Source organism: Giraffa tippelskirchi, chromosome 8 (assembly GCF_054371585.1).
Source record: "Giraffa tippelskirchi isolate mGirTip1 chromosome 8, T2T-mGirTip1v1.2.pri, whole genome shotgun sequence".
In the NCBI taxonomy this organism is placed as follows: domain Eukaryota; kingdom Metazoa; phylum Chordata; class Mammalia; order Artiodactyla; family Giraffidae; genus Giraffa; species Giraffa tippelskirchi.
Genome location: NC_137282.1, coordinates 65,829,755 through 65,845,879, shown reverse-complemented (window position 1 = coordinate 65,845,879; position 16,125 = coordinate 65,829,755). Strand labels below are relative to the sequence as shown.

Sequence of the window (16,125 nt, the reverse complement as noted above, 5' to 3'; positions counted from 1 at the left end):
ACAAAAAAACCCCACATCACCCCCTTTCACTCCCCCCCACCTCCAAAAAGTGTTTTAATCTATTGAATTTTTGTGTCCTCAGTTGTGTCTGATTCACGGCAACTCACGATCTCTACACAGCCAGGCTCTTCCGTCCATGGAATTCAGGTCAATTTTTTCTGTCACAGTAAATGCCCACCCTGGGTGATCCAAACGGAAGGGCTCAGAGGCTCCTGAGAGACTAACTCCTTTCAGCTGAGCACAGAGCTGGCTCCTCACTGGGATGCCTGTGGCCTGGGGCTCCCAGAGGGGAGAGCAGCACTCGCCCCACCGTGTGGTCACTGCTGGAAGTGCAGGCTGCTCCTCACTCCCCCTTGACAGTGTCCCTGAGGGCAGAACAGTGTGAAGTTAATCAAGGTGGAAATGCAAACTCCAATGCAAGCAAACTTCCCTCAAGGTCTCCAATACCACTCAGGAACAGGGTATTGGAAACTGCAGGGGATGACATGAATGGAGATGGAGACTTGACACCTTACACCGAGTTCACTTCCAGTTATCCCTAGACAAACATTCCATGAAAACTTGTCACAAATCTAGAGGAACAATGAGCAGAAACCGGACACGTGCTTTGAGTCTTCACACACAAAACTAAAAGGCAGTCCACAAAAAAACCAGGAGAATAAGTGGACTTTGCAAAATCAAAGATATCTTCTGTGGGAAAGAGCTCAGTACAAAAGCAAAAGACAGGTCATACATCGCGAGACGAATGAGTGGAAACACAAAGCTTATCAAGGATGTGTCTCCAAACAGACAAAGAACACCAACACAACAAGCCTGTGAAAACTAGGGAAAGGTCTGAAGGGACACCAGACTGAGGAAGACACACACAGAGTATCCCGGATGATGTCCAGCACTGAGGGCCTGAAGAATCAACAGTCTAGTTGTACCTCCTCAGGCCTGTGTGACCCTGGGTGAGGCCTCTGTTTCCCGGTGGCTCTGAGAGATGGACAGGGAGGAAGGGGAAGAGAAATCACTTGCATTTCTAATACTCACAGCAAAGTCTTCCAATGAGAAGGGAATTATCACCCCCACTGACAATGCCATTCACTGAAGTGATCCCCACGAGTCCATCTAACCCAGAAGGGAAGGAAGGACCTGTTCTCACAAAACGGCGAGAGATGGAAGAAGGAAGATCAAGCCCACACCAATCCCTGGAAAGAGAAGCTGTGCTCAGGGCTTGAAAGAATTCCTATTTGGAAAATGATATCCCAGCCCCACAAGGCAATCCACAGCTTCGATGCTATTCCTCCCAAAATGCCAATGCATTTTCGCACCCAACCAAGAATTGCAAAAGGGCTACGGAAACAGAAAAGAGCCTAAATTGTCAATACAATCCGACGAAAAAGCCCCGATACGGACATCCAAGGTTGTGTGAAAGGAAATTAGGCGACCAAACTAGGATCCTCAGGAGAGTATCGGAGAAGGCAATGGCGACCCACTCCAGTACTCTTGCCTGGAAAATGCCCTGGACGGAGGAGCCTGGTAGGCTGCAGGCCATGGGGTCGCGCAGAGTCAGACACGACTGAAGTGACTTAGCCGCAGCAGCAGCAGCAGGAGCCGGACAGTATGCTATTGGGAATACAACAACACACACAGATCCAGATCGATGGAATAAAGTTGAGGGTCCAGACACAGACCCCAGCATCCATGCTCAACTCATCTCTGACACAGAAGGGGAGAATATCCAAATGGGAACAAGAAAGCCTCTTCAATACATGTCCATGGGAAAACCAGACAGCTACATCTGAAGAATGCTATTGGTTTTGATCTCAGACCACCTCAATATCGGGGAAAAACTCACCCTAAAGGCTGATGTCATGAGATAGCTAGAAAGAAGCGTAGGTCAAAGGCTCCTTAACATCAGAGTCTCCTTGCCATTTGCTGGGCGGAGGTAGAAATGGGTCTCTTCAAGTAAGGGAAAGAGGTACACGAAGTACACCAATGGGTTTCCATCCAATGGAACCTCTTCACAACAGAGAAGCTAAGCATTCACAAATGCAAAAGAGAGGAAACGGAACACGAGAGACTCCTTGCAAGTGGTGTATCTGAGAAGGGGTTCATATGGAAAGAGACGAAGAATGCACAGCACTCAGATTCCAAGAAACACCACCACCACCCTTGACCCTTCCCCCATGACCAACTCCGACCTAAAGCCTTTCTCTCCCTCTAACCTATCCCTAAAACATAACCCTCATCTAATCATATACACGTGCATTCCTAGCATCCATCCGTCCACACACGAGAGAGAAAGAGGAAGACACAGACTGAATTGAGAAAGGAAAAGAGAGGGACACAGCCAGAGAGAGACACGGAACCAAAGAGAGGAAAGGAGTCGATGGTCCAGACTTTTCATCAATCTGTCTCGAAGGTAGAAGCAATGACAGTGCCCATCCACCCCAGAAGGGGGAAACGGACGGAAGGTTTGGAGAGGAAAAGACAAGAACGCAGGGAGCCATTAGAAGCTCAGCCACCCGCAGAAGCCGAGCTGGGACACTTGAACAGAATCTCAATGGAAACAGAGGACCAGAAACTTGGCTACTCTTTTCTATAAGAGAGGGAGACCTTCGAGTCTTCCTTTCGGTCCTCCAACTTGGACGCGGGGTCTCAAAACAGTCAGGAGGGGGAGTGCCTTTTGCTGGGTACCACGGCACATCCAGGCCTCGTTCTGCCCCATTCTGTGCTGTGTCAGCCCAGGAAGGAATCTTTCTTTCTGAAGTCTCAGCGCACAAGCTCCACGTGATATCGGCCCCAGGTGGAAAGGCATGGAGCTGCTCGTAGGCCGACAGACCTAGGAAGCAGATGGGAGAATGACCGCCACTCTGCAGATGGAGAGACTGGGGAAACCCTGAGGGGCATATGCTTGTCCAGGGCCACACCACTTATGAGAAGAAGGAGCCTGGTCTGAGAGCAGCGGGGCCCTCGGAGCTCAGGCCCTGGCTGCACCCAGGCCTCCCCAGGGCTGTCGGCTGGGCTGGGTGGGTGTCACTGTGCCTGCACATGGCTTAAGGGTGGTGGTCGAGCAGTCAGAAACCCAGAGATTCCCTTGGGAAGTTTTGGGGAAGGGACCTCAGCACGAACCCCAGGAAATGATGTCACCTGCCGGCAACAGAACCCAACAGAACCCGCAACCCGGGTATCCAGGCCTCGAGAGCGGAGAGGAGCCCCCAGCCAGATCACTTGCTGCCGAGATGTTCTGCTGTTTGCCCCTGCCCAGAGGCCGGGGCCTCAGGAGAGCTCACAGGCAGTGTGCGTGGGCACCCTGTCGACGTTGGCTCAGGGCACCCCCGAGACGCCTCTGGCCCTTTGCCCGGAGAAACAGAAAGGTAACACGGGGAGCCCCAGGCCGGGCCAGGCCACCTCTCCCATGCCACCAGGAAACACCGGGTCCTTTGCCTGTGTGTGTGGATGCGGGTTTCTCGGGGTGTGTCTCCCTCAAGGAAGCCCAGGCGGATGTGGGGTCAGAAGCCTGCGGACAAGTTGTGTCCACACCCCAGGGGAGAGCATGCTGGGCAGGATGGGGAGAGTGCGGGCAAGGCCGGCCGCCCAGGCTGACCTCACACCCTCAGGTGGGTCTCTTTCCTCCCGGGTGGGGATCTGAGCAGACACACGTCTCTGACCCTTCTGGGAAGAGAAGTTCGAGCAGGCCGAAGCAGCGGCTCCACTGGCCAGGCCCAGCTCGGAAAACTCCCAGCATGGCTGGCTGACGGTCACTGTCGTTGCAGAGCTTCCCACGTGATGAGGCCGAGGACGGGGACACCCCATCCAGCTCCCGGAGGGAGGGTTCGGAGCACCACCCCCCCGCCCGTGAGGCCCAGTGCAGGCTCCAGGTGAGCGTGCCCACGGAGGCATCAGCCCCACCGGGGGCGAAGCGGAGGCGGGGAAGGCCTGCTGCCGAGACACCGCCCAGGATACACCCGGCGGCCCAGTCTGAGGCTGCCACGGAGCTCAGCACACCCGGCTGTGACCCAGAGTCCCGAGAACCCCGGCCTCTGAGGCAGCAGGAGGACCTGGAGCCCAGCACGCCAGAGCACAGAGGTGAGGCCGCTGGGGCTGGTGTACGGGAGTGTGTGGGGAGGGGGTGCTGAGCTACACAGGGACGAGTCCCCGAAAGCTGCTGCTGGGCCTGCAGCAAGCGCTGGCCTCACACCCCCCGCCCCCCATCTTGCACACTTCAGTCCCAAAAGACATCCGACCCTGGGTATTCTTTGGGAATCTCTTGGAAGCTTTCTGTCCCGGGATACGCACATGCCAAGGCTGGCCTGCGGGCAAACGATGCTTCTCCCACAGCTCTAGCACTGGCCTCCAACTGGAACCAGGCTCCACTTCCCAGACCTGTCCCTACAGAGGTGGTGGCTCCAGGTGCAGGACCCAGGGATCCACCGAGGGCAGATGGAGAACCGAGACTTGCCCTCGCAGAGACACCAGGCCAGCTGGGTACTGGCCAGCACAGCGGGCAGATCGGATCTCCGTGCCTGCAGGACCCCCAGCCCCAGGCACTGATGTCCCACCCCCTCAGCCAGAACCTCCACCTCCACATGCACCTCTACCTGCTCGGCCTTTGGCAGGAGAACCCGAGGCAGAGGAGGAGTCACCGCCTCGGCAGGGAGAGCCTGCCCTGGCTCCCGCGCAACACCCAGACGCCCACGATGACTCACCCACCCCTGCAGGGAGAACGAGCCCCCGCTCTGGACAGAGACCCAGAGCCCTTGCCGGAAACACCACGTCCAGGGGAGCGGTCGGCTCTGCAGCCTCCATCCCTGTCTGCTCACCGTGGATGCCGTCAACTCGGTCTGCCCCCAGGGGACATGGAGTTCCTTTCCCCCGAACTGCTTTGTATTTGGTTTGTTTCCACCTTTCTGGTGATGTTTTCTTTTTTGCATGGTTTCCTGTATTTTTGTTGGTTAAGTTGGGATTAGTAAACTTTTTCATCATTGTTGCAATTTGGGAACACTGTTGTGTAACTCTGGTGATACTGTGTTACCATCACCACTTTGTAGTTTCAGACCCGTTCCATCTTTATGCCCCACCCCCCAACAAAGCCTGGATTCAAGGCAAGCACGCCCTGTTCATCCCTCCGCCCGATCCTGAACACAATTTCATCTTTTCTTTCTGCATTCCTTCCTATATTCTTGGTGTCCCCAATCAATGACTCTCAGTGAAATGACTGAAGGAGTTTTTTTCGGACGCTCCACCTACTGTAAGACTCCACTGGAGAGTTCTCATGTTTATGTCCTTTGAACTAGCCTTTGATATCTGAAAGGACGTTGTACCACGTGCCAAACGAAGCCCTTTTGGCAAATGCCATCATTATCTCCAGGCAGGCATTGCTGTTTGAAGGGTGCCATCTCAGCCAGAAGGCAGAGGCTGAGCTTCTCTTGTTGCACCAGCTCCCAAAAGAAGCCAAGAAAGGGAGCTGTTACAACAAACCACCCCAAAGCCCAGGAAAGCGTTCTTCATGACAGAAGGCTAGAAAATGACCCAACATCCTTGTGGCCCAGAACCCCTCTAGAAATTCACTGTTCCATAAAAAAGAGAAACAGATGGGAAGTTCCAAGGAGAGGCAATGCCCATGGCCAGTGTATTTTAGAGACGGCCTGACCCCTCCGGGGAAGACACGCACTGACAGAACCAGCCGTGATAGTCCTTGGGAAACAGCCGTGATAGTCCTCACTGTCGTAAGGGATTCCTCTGGGGACAACCTGCCCTGGGAACCACACGAGGGAGCAGACCGGCTTCTCTTCCTCTGCCCCCACACCATTGACTCATCAAGGCAGCTCAGGTGTTCTCATGCCCTGCCTGCCTGCCTGCCTGGCTCATCCGTGAGCTGTGACCACCTCCAGGACAGGACTCCACCTTCTGCTCTCTGTGTACCGTGAATCTGCACACAGTGGGCTTTCAGAACCTTAGGAGACTTGAGCCATTCCCACTCGAGCCAGAACCCTCCCCAGGAAGGAAAACAGCTGTGGAGTCCTTTTGGCCACAGCACTGGTTCCGAAACCCTGGCGGCTCCTAGAGCCTCTACGGTGTGAAGAGGGAGGTCCCTTTTGACAGAGCTTTCCGGCCGTCAGATCTAAGCTGCTGTTTCACTCTCAGCTGTGTCTCTTCCGTTGCAGTGTTGCAGGTGGGCCACGCTGCTCCAAAGGAGCTCACAAGCTGAGTTTCAAGGGAGGTATTGAGAGGACAGGGATGGCTACAACGTGCTGCAAACTGAGTGAGGGTCCCCACAATCCTCAGCAAAGGTCTGTGGTGTGCAAGTGGGGAGTAGAGGGCCCCCAAGTTCCAAAGGAAGGGAGGTACTCGGGAGCTAAAGCCCTTGGCTGCTGTGGTAGCAGCTGCAGATGGCAGCTCGTCCACAGTGCACTTCGAATGAGGTCATATGAGCGGGACTCTGGAAATGGCTCCGAAATCCAGAGAAAGGGGTCAGGGTATGTGGGAATCCGGCGGGGGTGGGGGCTGGATGAAGGAAGGTGTCCTTCCTCTCTCCAGTGCAATTTGGTTTGGTGAGTCTCAAAGCTACCAGATGGCACTTCCCAAGTCAGGCCCCCGCAGGAATCAGGGTGGGCTGCGTGCCTCGGCCCCTGCCACAGGGACAAGCCACACCAGTGGCCTCCCTGAGCTCCAATGGCCGGATCTGGGGCTTCTGTCTGGGTGCACACCTCCTTGCTCTGGCCAAGTTCCCCCCTTCTCTGAGCACCAGCTTCATCCTCTCGAATGAGGACATCGATTGCTACCTTGGCACGTTACTCTCTTCATCCTGTGAAGACTCATTAGGCTTATCCTACAATTACTAGCTGGCCCGAGGAGATATCTCCTGAATCCAGATTAAGCTGGAGTCTCCCAGGCTCATCTGGCATGTCTTCCCTGAAGTCTGCCAAAACCCACACCCTTGCATTTCCAGGGACTCCCCTTAGCCAGCTGGGCAGAAAACCCAGCATGTTTCAAACAAGCTGACAGACAAGCGGGAGAGGACTCACGGGCAGACGGCTTCCCTCAGGTCTCGGGTGGATCTCCGGGACCACAGCAGCAACAGGCCATGCCAGCCCCTGGGCTCAGCAGCGCCCTCATTCTCACGCCGGCGGCTCTGCCCTGAGGGGAGCAGGAAGGTCACCAACTGCCGCAGGCGGACCTCACGCCCCTCCCACTGCTGGAGCCTGACCTCCCCCGGCCCCACCCCTTCCCCTACCCCAGCAGGACGAGAGCTCCTCTTCCCCTGGCTTCTAACGTGAGGCCCGGCCCTCAGCCGCGATTGGGCACTGCCCCAGTCCGGAGCCAATCACAGTGGCCAAGGAGGTGGAAGGCACCGATGGGCCAGGGCCAGGTCATGTGACCATACTCCCCAGGAAACTCAAATATTACCAAGATTCCCTAAGAAACCAATGAACAAAATTATCCAGTAAAGGCAAACCGTACTTTTTAATGAGGCCAAAGTCACAGAAAAAAAAAAATGCTTCACAATGAAGTGCTCAAGGAAGCTACAAAATAAACTTTCAGAAAAGTTTAGTAGTTTTTTTAATAGGGTGACGGAGAGCTATACCTATCCCATATATGTGAATTTAGGTTTAAACTAGATTCCCCTTGGCTATTTTATAAGACAAAAAAACCCACATCACCCCCTTTCACTCACCCCCACCCCCAAAAAGTGTTTTAATCTATTGAATTTTTGTGTCCTCAGTTGTGTCTGATTCACGGCAACTCACGATCTCTACACAGCCAGGCTCTTCCGTCCATGGAATTCAGGGCAATTTTTTTCTGTCACAGTAAATGCCCACCCTGGGTGATCCAAACGGAAGGGCTCAGAGGCTCCTGAGAGACTAACTCCTTTCAGCTGAGCACAGAGCTGGCTCCTCACTGGGATGCCCGTGGCCTGGGGCTCCCAGAGGGGAGAGCACCACTCGCCCCACCGTGTGTTCACAGCTGGAAGTGCAGGCTGCTCCTCACTCCCCCTTGACAGTGTCCCTGAGGGCAGAACAGTGTGAAGTTAATCAAGGTGGAAATGCAAACTCCAATGCAAGCAAACTTCCCACAAGCTCTCCAATACCACTCAGGAACAGGGTATTGGAAACTGCAGGGGATGACATGAATGGAGATGGAGACTTGACACCTTACACCGAGTTCACTTCCAGTTATCCCTAGACAAACATTCCATGAAAACTTGTCACAAATCTAGAGGAACAATGAGCAGAAACCGGGCACGTGCTTTGAGTCTTCACACACAAAACTAAAAGGCAGTCCACAAAAAAAACCAGGAGAATACAGTGGACTTTGCAAAATCAAAGATATCTTCTGTGGGAAAGACCTCAGTACAAAAGCAAAAGACAGGTCATACATCGCGAGACGAATGAGTGGAAACACAAAGCTTATCAAGGATGTGTCTCCAAACAGACAAAGAACACCAACACAACAAGCCTGTGAAAACTAGGGAAAGGTCTGAAGGGACACCAGACTGAGGAAGACACACACAGAGTATCCCGGATGATGTCCAGCACTGAGGGCCTGAAGAATCAACAGTCTAGTTGTACCTCCTCAGGCCTGTGTGACCCTGGGTGAGGCCTCTGTTTCCCGGTGGCTCTGAGAGATGGACAGGGAGGAAGGGGAAGAGAAATCACTTGCATTTCTAATACTCACAGCAAAGTCTTCCAATGAGAAGGGAATTATCACCCCCACTGACAATGCCATTCACTGAAGTGATCCCCACGAGTCCATCTAACCCAGAAGGGAAGGAAGGACCTGTTCTCACAAAACGGTGAGAGATGGAAGAAGGAAGATCAAGCCCACACCAATCCCTGGAAAGAGAAGCTGTGCTCAGGGCTTGAAAGAATTCCTATTTGGAAAATGATATCCCAGCCCCACAAGGCAATCCACAGCTTCGATGCTATTCCTCCCAACATGCCAATGCATTTTCGCACCCAACCAAGAATTGCAAAAGGGGTACGGAAACAGAAAAGAGCCTAAATTGTCAATACATTCCAACGAAAAAGCCCCGATACGGACATCCAAGGTTGTGTGAAAGGAAATTAGACGACCAAACTAGGATCCTCAGGAGAGTATCGGAGAAGGCAATGGCGACCCACTCCAGTACTCTTGCCTGGAAAATGCCCTGGACGGAGGAGCCTGGTAGGCTGCAGGCCATGGGGTCGCACAGAGTCAGACACGACTGAAGTGACTTAGCCGCAGCAGCAGCAGCAGGAGCCGGACAGTATGCTATTGGGAATACAACAACACACACAGATCCAGATCGATGGAATAAAGTTGAGGGTCCAGACACAGACCCCAGCATCCATGGTCAACTCATCTCTGACACAGAAGGGGAGAATATCCAAATGGGAACAAGAAAGCCTCTTCAATACATGTCCATGGGAAAACCAGACAGCTACATCTGAAGAACGCTATTGGTTTTGATCTCAGACCACCTCAATATCGGGGAAAACCTCACCCTAAAGGCTGATGTCATGAGATAGCTAGAAAGAAGCGTAGGTCAAAGGCTCCTTAACATCAGAGTCTCCTTGCCATTTGCTGGGCGGAGGTAGAAATGGGTCTCTTCAAGTAAGGGAAAGAGGTACACGAAGTACACCAATGGATTTCCATCCAATGGAACCTCTTCACAACAGAGAAGCTAAGCATTCACAAATGCAAAAGAGAGGAAACGGAACACGAGAGACTCCTTGCAAGTGGTGTATCTGAGAAGGGGTTCATATGGAAAGAGACGAAGAATGCACAGCACTCAGATTCCAAGAAACACCACCACCACCCTTGACCCTTCCCCCATGACCAACTCCGACCTAAAGCCTTTCTCTCCCTCTAACCTATCCCTAAAACATAACCCTCATCTAATCATATACATGTGCATTCCTAGCATCCATCCGTCCACACACGAGAGAGAAAGAGGAAGACACAGACTGAATTGAGAAAGGAAAAGAGAGGGACACAGCCAGAGAGAGACACGGAACCAAAGAGAGGAAAGGAGTCGATGGTCCAGACGTTTCATCAATCTGTCTCGAAGGTAGAAGCAATGACAGCGCCCATCCACCCCAGAAGGGGGAAAAGGACGGAAGGTTTGGAGAGGAAAAGACAAGAACGCAGGGAGCCATTAGAAGCTCAGCCACCCGCAGAAGCCGAGCTGGGACACTTGAACAGAATCTCAATGGAAACAGAGGACCAGAAACTTGGCTACTCTTTTCTATAAGAGAGGGAGACCTTCGAGGCTTCCTTTCGGTCCTCCAACTTGGACGCGGGGTCTCAAAACAGTCAGGAGGGGGAGTGCCTTTTCCTGGCTACCGCGGCACATCCAGGCCTCCTTCTGCCCCATTCTGTGCTGTGTCAGCCCAGGAAGGAATCTTTCTTTCTGAAGTCTCAGCGCACAAGCTCCACGTGATATCGGCCCCAGGTGGAAAGGCATGGAGCTGCTCGTAGGCCGACAGACCTAGGAAGCAGATGGGAGAATGACCGCCACTCTGCAGATGGAGAGACTGGGGAAACCCTGAGGGGCATATGCTTGTCCAGGGCCACACCACTTATGAGAAGAAGGAGCCTGGTCTGAGAGCAGCGGGGCCCTCGGAGCTCAGGCCCTGGCTGCACCCAGGCCTCCCCAGGGCTGTCGGCTGGGCTGGGTGGGTGTCACTGTGCCTGCCCATGGCTTAAGGGTGGTGGTCGAGCAGTCAGAAACCCAGAGATTCCCTTGGGAAGTTTTGGGGAAGGGACCTCAGCACGAACCCCAGGAAATGATGTCACCTGCCGGCAACAGAACCCAACAGAACCCGCAACCCGGGTATCCAGGCCTCGAGAGCGGAGAGGAGCCCCCAGCCAGATCACTTGCTGCCGAGATGTTCTGCTGTTTGCCCCTGCCCAGAGGCCGGGGCCTCAGGAGAGCTCACAGGCAGTGTGCGTGGGCACCCTGTCGACGTTGGCTCAGGGCACCCCCGAGACGCCTCTGGCCCTTTGCCCGGAGAAACAGAAAGGTAACACGGGGAGCCTCAGGCCGGGCCAGGCCACCTCTCCCATGCCACCAGGAAACACCGGGTCCTTTGCCTGTGTGTGTGGATGCGGGTTTCTCGGGGTGTGTCTCCCTCAAGGAAGCCCAGGCGGATGTGGGGTCAGAAGCCTGCGGACAAGTTGTGTCCACACCCCAGGGGAGAGCATGCTGGGCGGGATGGGGAGAGTGCGGGCAGGGCCGGCCGCCCAGGCTGACCTCACACCCTCAGGTGGGTCTCTTTCCTCCCGGGTGGGGATCTGAGCAGACACACGTCTCTGACCCTTCTGGGCAGAGAAGTTCGAGCAGGCAGAAGCAGCGGCTCCACTGGCCAGGCCCAGCTCGGAAAACTCCCAGCATGGCTGGCTGACGGTCACTGTCGTTGCAGAGCTTCCCACGTGATGAGGCCGAGGACGGGGACACCCCATCCAGCTCCCGGAGGGAGGGGTCGGAGCACCACCCCCCCGCCCGTGAGGCCCAGTGCAGGCTCCAGGTGAGCGTGCCCACGGAGGCATCAGCCCCACCGGGGGCGAAGTGGAGGCGGGGAAGGCCTGCTGCCGAGACACCGCCCAGGATACACCCGGCGGCCCAGTCTGAGGCTGCCACGGAGCTCAGCACACCCGGCTCTGACCCAGAGTCCCGAGAACCCCGGCCTCTGAGGCAGCAGGAGGACCTGGAGCCCAGCACGCCAGAGCACAGAGGTGAGGACGCTGGGGCTGGTGTACGGGAGTGTGTGCAGAGGGGGTGCTGAGCTACACAGGGACGAGTCCCCGAAAGCTGCTGCTGGGCCTGCAGCAAGTGCTGGCCTCACACCCCCCGCCCCCCATCTTGCACACTTCAGTCCCAAAAGACATCCGACCCTGGGTATTCTTTGGGAATCTCTTGGAAGCTTTCTGTCCCGGGATACGCACATGCCAAGGCTGGCCTGCAGGCAAACGATGCTTCTCCCACAGCTCTAGCACTGGCCTCCAACTGGAACCAGGCTCCACTTCCCAGACCTGTCCCTACAGAGGTGGTGGCTCCAGGTGCAGGACCCAGGGATCCACCGAGGGCAGATGGAGAACCGAGACTTGCCCTCGCAGAGACACCAGGCCAGCTGGGTACTGGCCAGCACACCGGGCAGATCGGATCTCCGTGCCTGCAGGACCCCCAGCCCCAGGCACTGATGTCCCACCCCCTCAGCCAGAACCTCCACCTCCACGTGCACCTCTACCTGCTCGGCCTTTGGCAGGAGAACCCGAGGCAGAGGAGGAGTCACCGCCTCGGCAGGGAGAGCCTGCCCTGGCTCCCGCGCAACACCCAGATGCCCACGATGACTCACCCACCCCTGCAGGGAGAACGAGCCCCCGCTCTGGACAGAGACCCAGAGCCCTTGCCGGAAACACCACGTCCAGGGGAGCGGTCGGCTCTGCAGCCTCCATCCCTGTCTGCTCACCGTGGACGCCGTCAACTCGGTCTGCCCCCAGGGGACATGGAGTTCCTTTCCCCCGAACTGCTTTGTATTTGGTTTGTTTCCACCTTTCTGGTGATGTTTTCTTTTTTGCATGGTTTCCTGTATTTTTGTTGGTTAAGTTGGGATTAGTAAACTTTTTCATCATTGTTGCAATTTGGGAACACTGTTGTGTAACTCTGGTGATACTGTGTTACCATCACCACTTTGTAGTTTCAGACCCGTTCCATCTTTATGCCCCACCCCCCAACAAAGCCTGGATTCAAGGCAAGCACGCCCTGTTCATCCCTCCGCCCGATCCTGAACACAATTTCATCTTTTCTTTCTGCATTCCTTCCTATATTCTTGGTGTCCCCAATCAATGACTCTCAGTGAAATGACTGAAGGAGTTTTTTTCGGACGCTCCACCTACTGTAAGACTCCATTGGAGAGTTCTCATGTTTATGTCCTTTGAACTAGCCTTTGATAGCTGAAAGGACGTTGTACGTCCTTTCAAGATACCACGTGCCAAACGAAGCCCTTTTGGCAAATGCCATCATTATCTCCAGGCAGGCATTGCTGTTTGAAGGGTGACATCTCAGCCAGAAGGCAGAGGCTGAGCTCCTCTTGTTGCACCAGCTCCCAAAAGAAGCCAAGAAAGGGAGCTGGAACAACAAACCACCCCAACGCCCAGGAAAGCGTTCTTCATGACAGAAGGCTAGAAAATGACCCAACATCCTTGTGGCCCAGAACTCCTCTAAAAATTCACTGTTCCATAAAAAAGAGGAACAGATGGGAAGTTCCAAGGAGAGGCAATGCCCATGGCCAGTGTATTTTAGAGACGGCCTGACCGCTCCGGGGAAGACACGCACTGACAGAACCCCTTGGGAAACAGCCGTGATAGTCCTCACTGTCGTAAGGGATTCCTCTGGGGACAACCTGCCCTGGGCACCACACGAGGGAGCAGACCGGCTTCTCTTCCTCTGCCCCCACACCAATGACTCATCAAGGCAGCTCAGGTGTTCTCATGCCGTGCCTGCCTGCCTGCCTGGCTCATCCGTGAGCTGTGACCACCTCCAGGACAGGACTCCACCTTCTGCTCTCTGTGTACCGTGAATCTGCACACAGTGGGCTTTCAGAACCTTAGGAGACTTGAGCCATTCCCACTCGAGCCAGAACCCTCCCCAGGAAGGAAAACAGCTGTGGAGTCCTTTTGGCCCCAGCACTGGTTCCGAAACCCTGGCGGCTCCTAGAGCCTCTACGGTGTGAAGAGGGAGGTCCCTTTTGACAGAGCTTTCCGGCCGTCAGATCTAAGCTGCTGTTTCACTGTCAGCTGTGTCTCTTCTGTTGCAGCGTTGCAGGTGGGCCACGCTGCTCCAAAGGAGCTCACAAGCTGAGTTTCAAGGGAGGTATTGAGAGGACAGGGATGGCTACAACGTGCTGCAAACTGAGTGAGGGTCCCCACAATCCTCAGCAAAGGTCTGTGGTGTGCAAGTGGGGAGTAGAGGGCCCCCAAGTTCCAAAGGAAGGGAGGTACTCGGGAGCTAAAGCCCTTGGCTGCTGTGGTAGCAGCTGCAGATGGCAGCTCGTCCACAGTGCACTTCGAATGAGGTCATATGAGCGGGACTCTGGAAATGGCTCCGAAATCCAGAGAAAGGGGTCAGGGTATGTGGGAATCCGGCGGGGGTGGGGGCTGGATGAAGGAAGGTGTCCTTCCTCTCTCCAGTGCAATTTGGTTTGGTGAGTCTCAAAGCTACCAGATGGCACTTCCCAAGTCAGGCCCCCGCAGGAATCAGGGTGGGCTGCGTGCCTCGGCACCTGCCACAGGGACAAGCCACACCAGTGGCCTCCCTGAGCTCCAATGGCCGGATCTGGGGCTTCTGTCTGGGTGCACACCTCCTTGCTCTGGCCAAGTTCCCCCCTTCTCTGAGCACCAGCTTCATCCTCTCGAATGAGGACATCGATTGCTACCTTGGCACGTTACTCTCTTCATCCTGTGAAGACTCATTAGGCTTATCCTACAATTACTAGCTGGCCCGAGGAGATATCTCCTGAATCCAGATTAAGCTGGAGTCTCCCAGGCTCATCTGGCATGTCTTCCCTGAAGTCTGCCAAAACCCACACCCTTGCATTTCCAGGGACTCCCCTTAGCCAGCTGGGCAGAAAACCCAGCATGTTTCAAACAAGCTGACAGACAAGCGGGAGAGGACTCACGGGCAGACGGCTTCCCTCAGGTCTCGGGTGGGGCTCTGGGACCACAGCAGCAACAGGCCATCCCAGTCCCTGGGCTCAGCAGCGCCCTCATTCTCACGCCGGCGGCTCTGCCCTGAGGGGAGCAGGAAGGTCACCAACTGCCGCAGGCGGACCTCACGCCCCTCCCACTTATGGAGCCTGACCTCCCCCGGCCCCACCCCTTCCCCTACCCCAGCAGGACGAGAGCTCCTCTTCCCCTGGCTTCTAACGTGAGGCCCGGCCCTCGGCCCCGATTGGGCACTGCCCCAGTCCGGAGCCAATCACAGTGGCCAAGGAGGTGGAAGGCACCGATTGGCCAGGGCCAGGTCATGTGACCATACTCCCCAGGAAACTCAAATATTACCAAGATTCCCTAAGAAACCAATGAACAAAATTATCCAGTAAAGGCAAACCGTACTTTTTAATGAGGCCAAATTCACAGAAAAAAAAATATGCTTCACAATGAAGTGCTCAAGGAAGCTACAAAATAAACTTTCAGAAAAAGTTTAGTAGTTTTTTTAATAGGGTGACGGAGATCTATACCTATCCCATATATGTGGATTTAGGTTTAAACTAGATTCCCCTTGGCTATTTTATAAGACAAAAAAACCCACATCACCCACTTTCACTCCCCCCCACGCCCAAAAAGTGTTTTAACCTATTGAATTTTTGTGTCCTCAGTTGTGTCTGATTCACGGCAACTCACGATCTCTACACAGCCAGGCTCTTCCGTCCATGGAATTCAGGGCAATTTTTTCTGTCACAGTAAATGCCCACCCTGGGTGATCCAAACGGAAGGGCTCAGAGGCTCCTGAGAGACTAACTCCTTTCAGCTGAGCACAGAGCTGGCTCCTCACTGGGATGCCTGTGGCCTGGGGCTCCCAGAGGGGAGAGCAGCACTCGCCCCACCGTGTGTTCACAGCTGGAAGTGCAGGCTGCTCCTCACTCCCCCTTGACAGTGTCCCTGAGGGCAGAACAGTGTGAAGTTAATCAAGGTGGAAATGCAACCTCCAATGCAAGCAAACTTCCCACAAGGTCTCCAAAACCACTCAGGAACAGGGTATTGGAAACTGCAGGGGATGACATGAATGGAGATGGAGACTTGACACCTTACACCGAGTTCACTTCCAGTTATCCCTAGACAAACATTCCATGAAAACTTGTCACAAATCTAGAGGAACAATGAGCAGAAACCGGACACGTGCTTTGAGTCTTCACACACAAAACTAAAAGGCAGTCCACAAAAAAAACCAGGAGAATACAGTGGACTTTGCAAAATCAAAGATATCTACTGTGGGAAAGACCTCAGTACAAAAGCAAAAGACAGGTCATACATCGCGAGACGAATGAGTGGAAACACAAAGCTTATCAAGGATGTGTCTCCAAACAGACAAAGAACACCAACACAACAAGCCTGTGAAAACTAGGGAAAGGTCTGAAGGGACACCAGACTGAGGAA

The 16,125-nt window shown here is 54.4% G+C and overlaps 1 protein-coding gene across 1 annotated transcript in view; it reads right to left on the bottom strand.

The window, feature by feature from the left end:
- The window catches only part of LOC145517098 (uncharacterized), a 437,457-nt gene extending 422,688 nt beyond the window's left edge, over positions 1-14,769 (bottom strand). Inside the window, exons 1-2 of the mRNA XM_081519356.1 lie at positions 14,649-14,769; positions 108-365 (exon numbers count right to left, since the gene is read on the bottom strand). The gene's annotated coding sequence lies outside the window, so the exon portion shown is untranslated. The remainder of the gene's footprint in view (positions 1-107; positions 366-14,648) is intronic.
- Between the last annotated feature and the right edge of the window lie 1,356 nt (positions 14,770-16,125).